The sequence below is a fragment of the Artemia franciscana genome, chromosome 5 (genome assembly GCF_032884065.1).
Source record: "Artemia franciscana chromosome 5, ASM3288406v1, whole genome shotgun sequence".
NCBI classification, from domain to species: domain Eukaryota; kingdom Metazoa; phylum Arthropoda; class Branchiopoda; order Anostraca; family Artemiidae; genus Artemia; species Artemia franciscana.
Window position 1 is genome coordinate 49,328,017 of NC_088867.1, and position 9,437 is coordinate 49,337,453.

Sequence of the window (9,437 nt, forward strand, 5' to 3'; positions counted from 1 at the left end):
GACGTCACACCAAACTTATATCCAGGAGGTGGAATCTTTTTTACCCTTGAAGACTAGCTAGCCTAGTTCTCCAAACACTTGTATAAAGAATAAATAGATACGATGCCTTGCAGCCAATAATAACCGATGAGCTCAGCTATGCGAGAAACGGACAATCAAGATAAACTAATAATTTCCCCGATGCAGAATTTTGTTCAAAGGAGTTTTAACACGGGAATTAATAAAGATGACATTATCCGTTATGGTTTGGCCTCTTTTGATAGCACTGAAATTTTCAAAGTTAAGCATAATCTTTGAAGTAAGAATTTAGCAAATGACTGGGTCTTTAAGTGGTTTGGAACTAATGCAAAACTGAATAATCTGAAAACATTTTTGACCCTATCAGCAAATGTCATGCTAATGCTACCTATGTCCCCAATTCGGTAGTTTACCGTCCAGCCGATGTACCCTATATTCCAGAAGTGATTTACTTTCACCCCTCATCTAAAGGTAATACGTGTGAGCAACTTCTTTATGTCGTTTCGACTCAGTTGGCTGGTTACATTGAATACTTTCCTAAGCTTTCATCAGGTACGATAGTGAATTCTATAATCTCTGATGACGTTACTGTTGCAATAAATAAGTTACATGCTGAAGTGAAAAATCCAGCAAGGTGTAAAAAATTACTTGATAGCCTTTCTGGTCATGATTCAATGACTAGTGTCTAGGCAAATCGGGAAAAATTAGTGATTAAGCTGGATAAAACCGACTCCAAAGATTTTTGTAATGCCATACCAAACATATTGGAAAATGCTACTGCAAAAGTCATCGCTTGTAAGTACCTTAGCTTGCTGTCTATTTCGACGCTTACTTTGATGTTTTGCTTTTTAAAGAGTGCCCAGGAGTTGAAGAGACTGTGAGGTTCAGGAGCTCTTGTGCTATAAAACAAAGTTTTGCTAATGCTCAATCGCTGGAGCTGTTACTAAGAGATGGTGTGAAAGTCAAAAATTTTTGTCTGCAAGTGACAATCATTACAATTATGGGTAGCATAAATAAATTGAAAAAAATCATTGAAATGACAATCTAAAATATCATAGCAATGGATTTATTGTTGCCACATCCGATTTTATTAATTGGAATTTTTTGAGTATATATAGGTTAAAAAAGTCATAATAGTGAACAAAATGTAGGATAACTGCAAGAAATATATGATGGCAACAAATTTATTTTCCATAAAAGAAAAGAAAGAGGAAACATGAAAGGGATTTACATTTATATTATCTCAGAATAGAACAATCATCACAGGATAAAAGAAAAAAAAGAATTAGACAAGAAGTAGAATAAAATTTTTTTGAATAATATACCTATCTATAAAAAACCCTCTTTCAACGATCATTTCGGCAATATTTAAAAGTGGTTTGCAGGACACTCCTAGTTTTTCGTTAAAATTCTGTAGAGTTCTATTGTAGCATAGTTGAGATTCTTCTATAGTATTTTCATTAGCGTTTCTATCTTGGAAATTTGCTCTGGCCTTCAAAACAGAACTTAGAGATACCCATCAAAAAACAACAAGTATTCCAGCTTTGAACCCTTCTCCGTCTACCCGATTCCATCCCCAACATAAAAGCACTGTTTACACAAATACGATGCTATTTCAAAAAAAAAAAATCAATCAAATTAAAATTATGCTTTCTTTTCAGCATAAAGAAGACACAATTTTAAAAATTACGAGCGTAAATGCACTCCTGTAAGTAATCAAACTGAAAGAATCGCTTTTCCAATTAAATGCACTATAATCAAACAGTTCGTGGTAACGAACTGTAGTAAGGAGCGACCCGGCTCAATAATAACCAAAACTCTAAAAAATGGTATTTTGATACCAATAGCTATATCAAAAGAATCGCATTTTAATGCTGGTTTTAAATTATAAGTTTCATCAAGTTTAGTCTTACCCATCAAAAGTTACGAGCCTGAGAAAATTTGCGTTATTTTGGAAAATAGGGGGAAACACCCCCTAAAAGTCTTAGGATCTTAACGAAAATCACACCATCAGATTCAGCGTATCAGAGAACCCTACTGTAGAAGTTTCGAGCTCCTATCTACAAAAATGTGGAATTTTGTATTTTTTTGCCAGAAGGCAGATCACGGATGCGTCTTTATTTGTTTTTTTTTTTTTTTTCCCAGGGGTGATCGTATCGAGCCAGTTGTACTAGAATGTTGCAAGAGGGCTCATTCTAACGGAAATGAAAAGTTCTAGTGCCCTTTTTAAGTGACCAAAAAAATTGAAGGGCACCTAGGCCCCCTCCCACGCTAATTATTTTCCCAAAGTCAACGGATCAAAATTCTGAGATTGCCATTTTATTCAGCGTAGTCGAAAAACCTTATAACTATGTCTTTGGGGACGACTTAATCCCCCACAGTCCCCGTGGGAGGGGCAACAAGTTACAAACTTTGACCTGTGCTTACATATAGTAATGGTTATTGGGAAGTATACAGGCGTTTTCAGGAGGATTTTTTTGGTTGGGGGGAGGGGTTGAGAAGAGGGGGATATGCTGGGGGAACTTTCCATCGAGAATTTGTCATGGGAAAAGAAAACTTCCATGAAGGGAGAGCAGGATTTACTAGCATTATTTAAAAAAAAAATTAAAAAATAAATGTGAAAAAGCTTTTTCAGCTGGAAGTAAGGAACAGCAATAAAACTTAAAACAAACAGAAATTATTACCCATATAAGGGGCTCACCTTCTTATGATACCTAGCTCTTTACGCTAAAGTATTTTTAGTAATTTCAACTATTTATTCTACGGCTTTTGTGATTCAGGGGTCATTCTTAATGAATTGGGATAAAATTTAAGCTTTAGTGTAAAGAGCGAGGTACTGACGATGGGGCGAATCCCCTCATATATGTAATAAAAACATGAGAATACAAAAGTTCTTTACGTAAGCTAATTTATAAGTTACGTAAATCTTTTACCAATAAAAAGATTCGTAAAAAATTAAAAGTTCTAGTTGCCTTTTTAATTAACCAAAAAATCGGAGGGCAACTAGGCTTCGCCCCCGCTCTTTTTTTCTCAAAATCATTCGATCAAAATTATGAGAAAGCCATTTAGCCCCCCCCCCCAAAAAAAAAATATGCAAATTTCGTTTTGATTATTCCTCTGCGGAGAGCCAAAATCAAAACATGCATTGATTCAAAAACGTTCAGAAATTAAATAAAAAAAACGAGTTTTTTTAACTGAAAGTAAGGAGCGACATTAAAACTTAAAACGCACAGAAATTACTTCGTATATGAAAGAGGCTGCTTCCTCATCAACGCCCCGCTCTTTACGCTAAAGTTTTTTACTGTTTGAAAAAGAAGAATTGAGAGAAAGAGTCAAACTTTAGCGTAAAGAGCGGGGCGTTGATGAGGAAGCAGCCTCGTTCATATACGAAGTAATTTCTGTGCGTTTTAAGTTTTAATGTCGCTCCTTGCTTTCAGTTAAAAAACTCGTTTTTTTTATTTAATTATATTTGAAGTAAGAGACTATTTTATTTATTTTATAATTATTAATCTATTAATTTAGCAGTATAGATTAAAGAGCGCAAAGATACTACACTTCTTTTTCTAAGATAAAAACAATGACGAATTCTAGGAATAGGATTATGAGCAAGATTGTCTTCCCAATTTAGTCAACCTTTTTATCTGGGTCTCTTCTATAAAACCTAACTCTAAGAACATGAAGTAGTAAGTATATCATAAGCTATAAGAAAACGATATAATAAAGTTCTACTTCAACAAGTTTTTTAATTATTATTAAAACAAAGGAAAAATAAAATGTCCTGGATTTTTTATTTTTACTGTTTTTTTTAATCCAAAAGCGGTTTCTTAGCTTAGGAAGGCCATACAATGAACAAAAGGAGCATACAGGTCATAAAGGAGTAAAAGAGCTTGGATGAGCAGTAAATTCTTTTAGTGGGGGGAGAGCAAAAAAGATAATTTACTCCAAAAATGTAAAGAGTTCTGTTTCTTTTAAAATTTGAGAAAAGGAGAAAAAGGAGCAAAAGCAAGAATTTTACGGATAATTTAATTCGTATTCGTTTATTTAAATAGCTATCGTAGCACTCAAAAATGAACGCTAAATTATGCTATTTTTACAATCGCAAAATTACAATTAACACTTGTTAAATTCTCTTACAAAATATGGTACAAAGGAGTTTGCGAATCTGTTCGTACGAATCTGTTAATGAATTTAAGATTGAAAACCCTTGATTTTTATTTGAATTTTATAATTACTTGATGCCTGTTATGTTGCAACGACTTTTTATGTAAAAATAAACGCCATTACACAAAAAGATGGCAACAGAAAACAGTCTTCCACAGAGTTCGTTATGAATTACTGCTCAGCTCTAAAATTCAACATAGAAAAGGAAAAGGACGTCAATCGATTGGAGATACAAGACAAGGAAAGAAGTGATAAAAAGAAAAAAAAGAACAGCTCTAAAACTTAAAACTGACCCTATATATAGAGGACAAAATTAAAATCTGCGTTTGTTTTAGTCATCCTTAGTTTTTAGTTCTACTAACATGTCCTCACTAGAGGATCATTGGTTGATACTAAACAAGAATGGAGGACAATAAATTCATCAAAAAGATCTTATTGTCTTTTGCTAGGCAAGAACAAAGCATTGGGCAGCAAACAGAACTTTGCTGAGTTAAGTAACTGGTAGATGAAACCGAGAAGCCCTAGAAAAGTACAGTATAATCTGTATTTAAGACAGGGAAAGGCTAAGGAATTCCGGTCAGGTTAAAAAGCTTAGAAAAGATACAAAATGTCAAAAAGGGAGCTATAGAACAAGCAAATAGCTAGAAGAACTCATCATATAGGGAACGGAAACCGCAGAGTTAAAAAGTGGGTAAGAATTTTGCATCGTCAAGACATTTAACACAAACAAAACTTAACCTATGAGACACTAAATATTAATTAGCACATTTTCAAAATAGAACAAAAAACAACCATTAAGTAAAATCATGAGTTCATTTGATCTGCAAAAAAAAAAAAAATGTCTTTAGTCAAGCGCTTGGACGGTGAAAGAATAGAAAAGAATTTTAGCAAAGCAGGGTCAATAATTATCTCGATTCCACAGAGTTCGTTAGGAATTATTTCTCAGCTCTAAAATTCAACCTAAAAAAAGCTCGTTTTGGCCATCCTTCGTATTTAGTTCTTCAAAGATGTCCTCGCTTTTATGCTTATAATGTGTTTTATTTTGTTGTACTAAAAATGTAGTTTTAACTGAAAAAACGCCTTACAAGCCTTAGCCAGATTGATTAGTAACTACAGATACAATTTCAATCAACCACATAGAATTTCAACCACAACAAAAATGGAAAGGATGCCTACTTGGAACCTCAAAAAATTTGCCGGATTTTGAAAAAGGTGGGAAATAACCATAAAGCATCAAGTGATCCTTATAAAAATCTCACCATTAGACCGAGGCTATCAGAGAGCCCTCTTGTAAAGGTTTCAAACTCTTATAAACAAAAATGTGATTTTTTCCCGAAAGAAAGATCACGGAAGGATATTTATTATTTCATTTTAAAAATGTTTCCTACTCATACTACAACTGTTGCTACATAATAAACAGAGGGTATTACGCTGAAGCTTTCAAGGAACATTTAGACAGACGTTGAACTAAATCAAAACGAACATTTATCATGAATATTGTCAAAAGGGTGACAAATTAATATCTAAAAAACGGCTCAAATTATTAAGTTAGACCTTTCAGGGTCTAGATAGTTCAGACGTCTCTCTGTGACCAAAAGAGGAAATGATAATAGAAAATGAGAACAATAACCAACGCCATCTAGCTAAAAAAAAATCAACATCATACAAGTTTCATCAAAATACTTATTTTTTAAATGTTGTCTTTTCCTTTTGCCTTAACCTTGATCAGAGATGATTGAGGTATTTCTCCCCAAAAAATAGGCCCATCTGTGTCGCGTTTGTTCTTTAACTAACATATTCCTTCCCAAACTTACTTCTTCAACCGCCCCTTTTCGTGAAAAAATATACCTCAGATACCCCTGCGGATTATTTACTTTCAAATTTCAAAACCAAATAAACAGAAAACAGTAAAAACATAATACATCTACTTTTTCCGTAAATCAAACTAAAGAAAGCAGGGAATTAGAAAAATCAATGCTATTACTAAAACAATTTTTATTATTAAGTATAACAAAGTAACAAAATTATCTACATTTGTAGATATTATTATTTATTAGAATATTATTACTATTAGATAATTATTTGTTTTTTGACAAAATCTTTAAACTAGCTGTCGAACTTAGAATAGAAAAGTAATACAAAAAAGTTCAAATATGCAAAATCATCTCATTGAGGAAGATGAAACTTGTTTGCTGCTAATTTAGCTAGACTTGGGGCAATAGTAGTCTTATGACACCTGTCTTATTCTGAAAAATCATTTCTTTTGTGTATTTGAAAATTAAAAAATAAAATAAAATTACAAAAATAACAAAAAACCAGAAGATAATGGTCCAACATTTAAAAACGTCTTGTTTTCAGACTGACAAGTTTTTTCAACTGAAAGTAAATAGCAACATTAAAAATTAAAACGAACAGAAATTAATACCTAAATGAAGGGGATTGTCCCTTCCTCAACGCCTCGCTCTATACGCTAAAGTTTTTTAGTTCTTGGAAAGAGCGTCTTGCTGTTCTAATTAAACGACCCTAGTGTTTCAGGAATCATTCTTAAAAAATTGCAACAAAATTCAAACTTAAGAGTAAAGAGAGGTTTTGAGGAGGTGGCAACCCCATTCACAGACAGAATAATTTTGGTTCGTTTAAATTTTTAATGTCACTTCTTACTTTCAGTTGAAAAAAAAAACTTGTCTTTTTACTATATTTTTGATCTTTTTTTGAATAATTTCAGAAAATATGACCCCATCTGCACGGAGGAGCCCCCTTATATGAAAGTATCCTCTAGATAATTCAATACCCCGGACAATTACTTTTAATACCCCGGGCAATTACTTTTACCCACTCCTCGTGTAAAATTGAGACGGAAAAGAGAAAGCAAGCCAAATAAAAAGAATTTTATTTAAGTTTTGAATTTTATTAATAATTTTTATTTAAGAATTTTACGTAAGTACGATTTGTTAAAAATGAATTGCATTTTATGTTAAAAATGAAGTTTTTTTTAGCAGTACTTAGCCATTATGAAATAGCCAGACCCCTAAATTAATGGAAAATAAACTTATTTGTAAATACTATTTGTTTAAGATGAAGTGTAATTTATGGTAGAAATAATGATTTTTAACTGTTCTTAGCTATTATGAGATAGCCTGGTCCCATAATTAAGGGCTTATAAACCTATTTGTATATTTGATTCATGCAGAAGAAAGTATAATTTATGAAAAAAATAAAAAAAACTTAGATGTCCTTGGCTACTGCTATATAGAAAGACCCCTAGATTACGGGTCTACAAACTTATTTGTAAGTAAAATTGTATAATTGAAGTGTTTTTTCTGGTAGAAATAACAATTATTTAGCAAATCTTAGCTAATACGAGATAGCCAGGCCCATTAGTTAAAGGCCTATAAACTTATTTGTAAGTATGATTTATTTACAGTAAAGCATATTTAAGATAAAAAATATATATCTGTTGAATCCCCTCCTCTTTACACTAACGTTTGACTTTGTGTCGTAGTTCTTTAAGAAAGAGTGATCAAACACGAAGCCCGTTGAATTTGAAAAAGAAGTATTTTAAAGAACTTTACTACTTTATTGTCAAAAACAAGGAAATGAGGATGGAGTATCCCCCCTCCCTCATATACGGGATAATTTCGGTTCTTTTTTAGTTTTAAATTCCTAATTATTTTCACTTGAAAAAAATTGTTTTTTTTATTTAGTTTACCCCCACCCCTGCGTTAATCATTGGCTATCAAGCAATAAACGATGTCGGATGTGTCACGTGACAATGAAACCCTATGATTCAACCGTAGAATTTTACTGTGTTGCCCGTAGGATTTCGATTCTGACCTCTATGCAGTGTTTCTAAAATAACTAAAATTTCGACATTCTTAAGAATCTATTTTTCATATTCTATACTCGAGTTAAGATTTTTCAATAATTGTATAAGTTTTCAGATGTGGTATGACATAGCCGACAACACTGGTTTGCATCTTTAAATAAGAGATTTAGGGTCTATTCCAAAAATTGGAATATGTTTAATATTCAATCCCACTCATATAGTAAGCTTATGAAAAATGCTATTGCTCTTATGCTATAAATAATTAACACTTAATGCTATAACCTCTTTTGTTCTAGAGTTACTTTCGATTTACAATCAACTCAAAATCTATTATAACCAAATTTTCACGAGTTTTACAGACCGAAAGCGTTAAGTACAGGTCTCCCCGACAGTCAAAAGTATAACGTCTTTTCAACAATCGACGGTTTAAAAAGCGTTTTATATATATTTTTGCTAATCTTCAACATTTTGGAAAATGTCATAAAATATATACCATATTTCCACGACCTTACTGCATAGTTCTTTTGAAGGATGATCAAAATTATTTTTCAATAATTTTATTCGGGTCTTAAAATTTTCCTCTAGGCTTCTCATACAAGCCTAGATACTCATGAAAACGCCCAAAGGTTTTTTGGGGTTAGGATGCTCATCCATAGACCAGAAGCTATCGTCAACGCAAAAGTACTGTATACACTGTTATTTCATTTAAAAATTCAATGCATGAAAACGATGCATTTTCGCGAAAGAAAAGACACAATTTTAGAGATCAGAGCGGGCATAAGTCGAATCCTCTAAGTTAACAATCTTAAACCAAACAGACTAAATTGAATGAAGAAATCCAGCACAAAAAGAAACGGAAAAGGCCATTAATATAAGTTGTGCAACCCTCATTTAACTCCCCAAAACAATTAGTAGCATTGGCTCTTCAATGAATACGCAATATATTTTCAATTGAAATTATTTTTTACTCGATGGTCAATATATTTGAAAGAATGAATTATTTTAGTCATTTTATAATTATTATTATTTCGCCATTAGTAAGCATATAGATACAGTAAACCCTGGCATTGGGGTTTTTGGACAAGCAAGATCCCCTTTCCTACTTTTATCAGGTTCACTCTATATATAAAAAAGTCCTAGCTACATTTTTTAAGTTTAGCATTAATCCGCAAATATAAAATGGCGGGCCCAAAATAGGTCTGTCGAAACTGTTTTTGAAACATAACCACAATATCACTTTTCCTTCATGGCATCCCCTTCTTAAAAGGGGATGCTTAAAGTTAAAAGTATACAATAGTTGTTCGTGTATAGTAAGTGCTCTTCATTAATTGTTTTGATAAACATAGTTATGTATTTATTTTAATTTTCTCTATCTTGTACTCCGTCCCTATGAACTATCCCTAGCTCTAAGAACGACAAGCAGTTTGCACGA

General features: G+C 32.5%; 1 protein-coding gene across 1 annotated transcript in view; it reads left to right on the forward strand.

Annotated features, from left to right (window-relative positions):
- The window catches only part of LOC136027528 (zinc finger MYND domain-containing protein 11-like), a 447,024-nt gene that overhangs the window by 349,204 nt on the left and 88,383 nt on the right, over positions 1–9,437 (forward strand). The window lies entirely within an intron of this gene.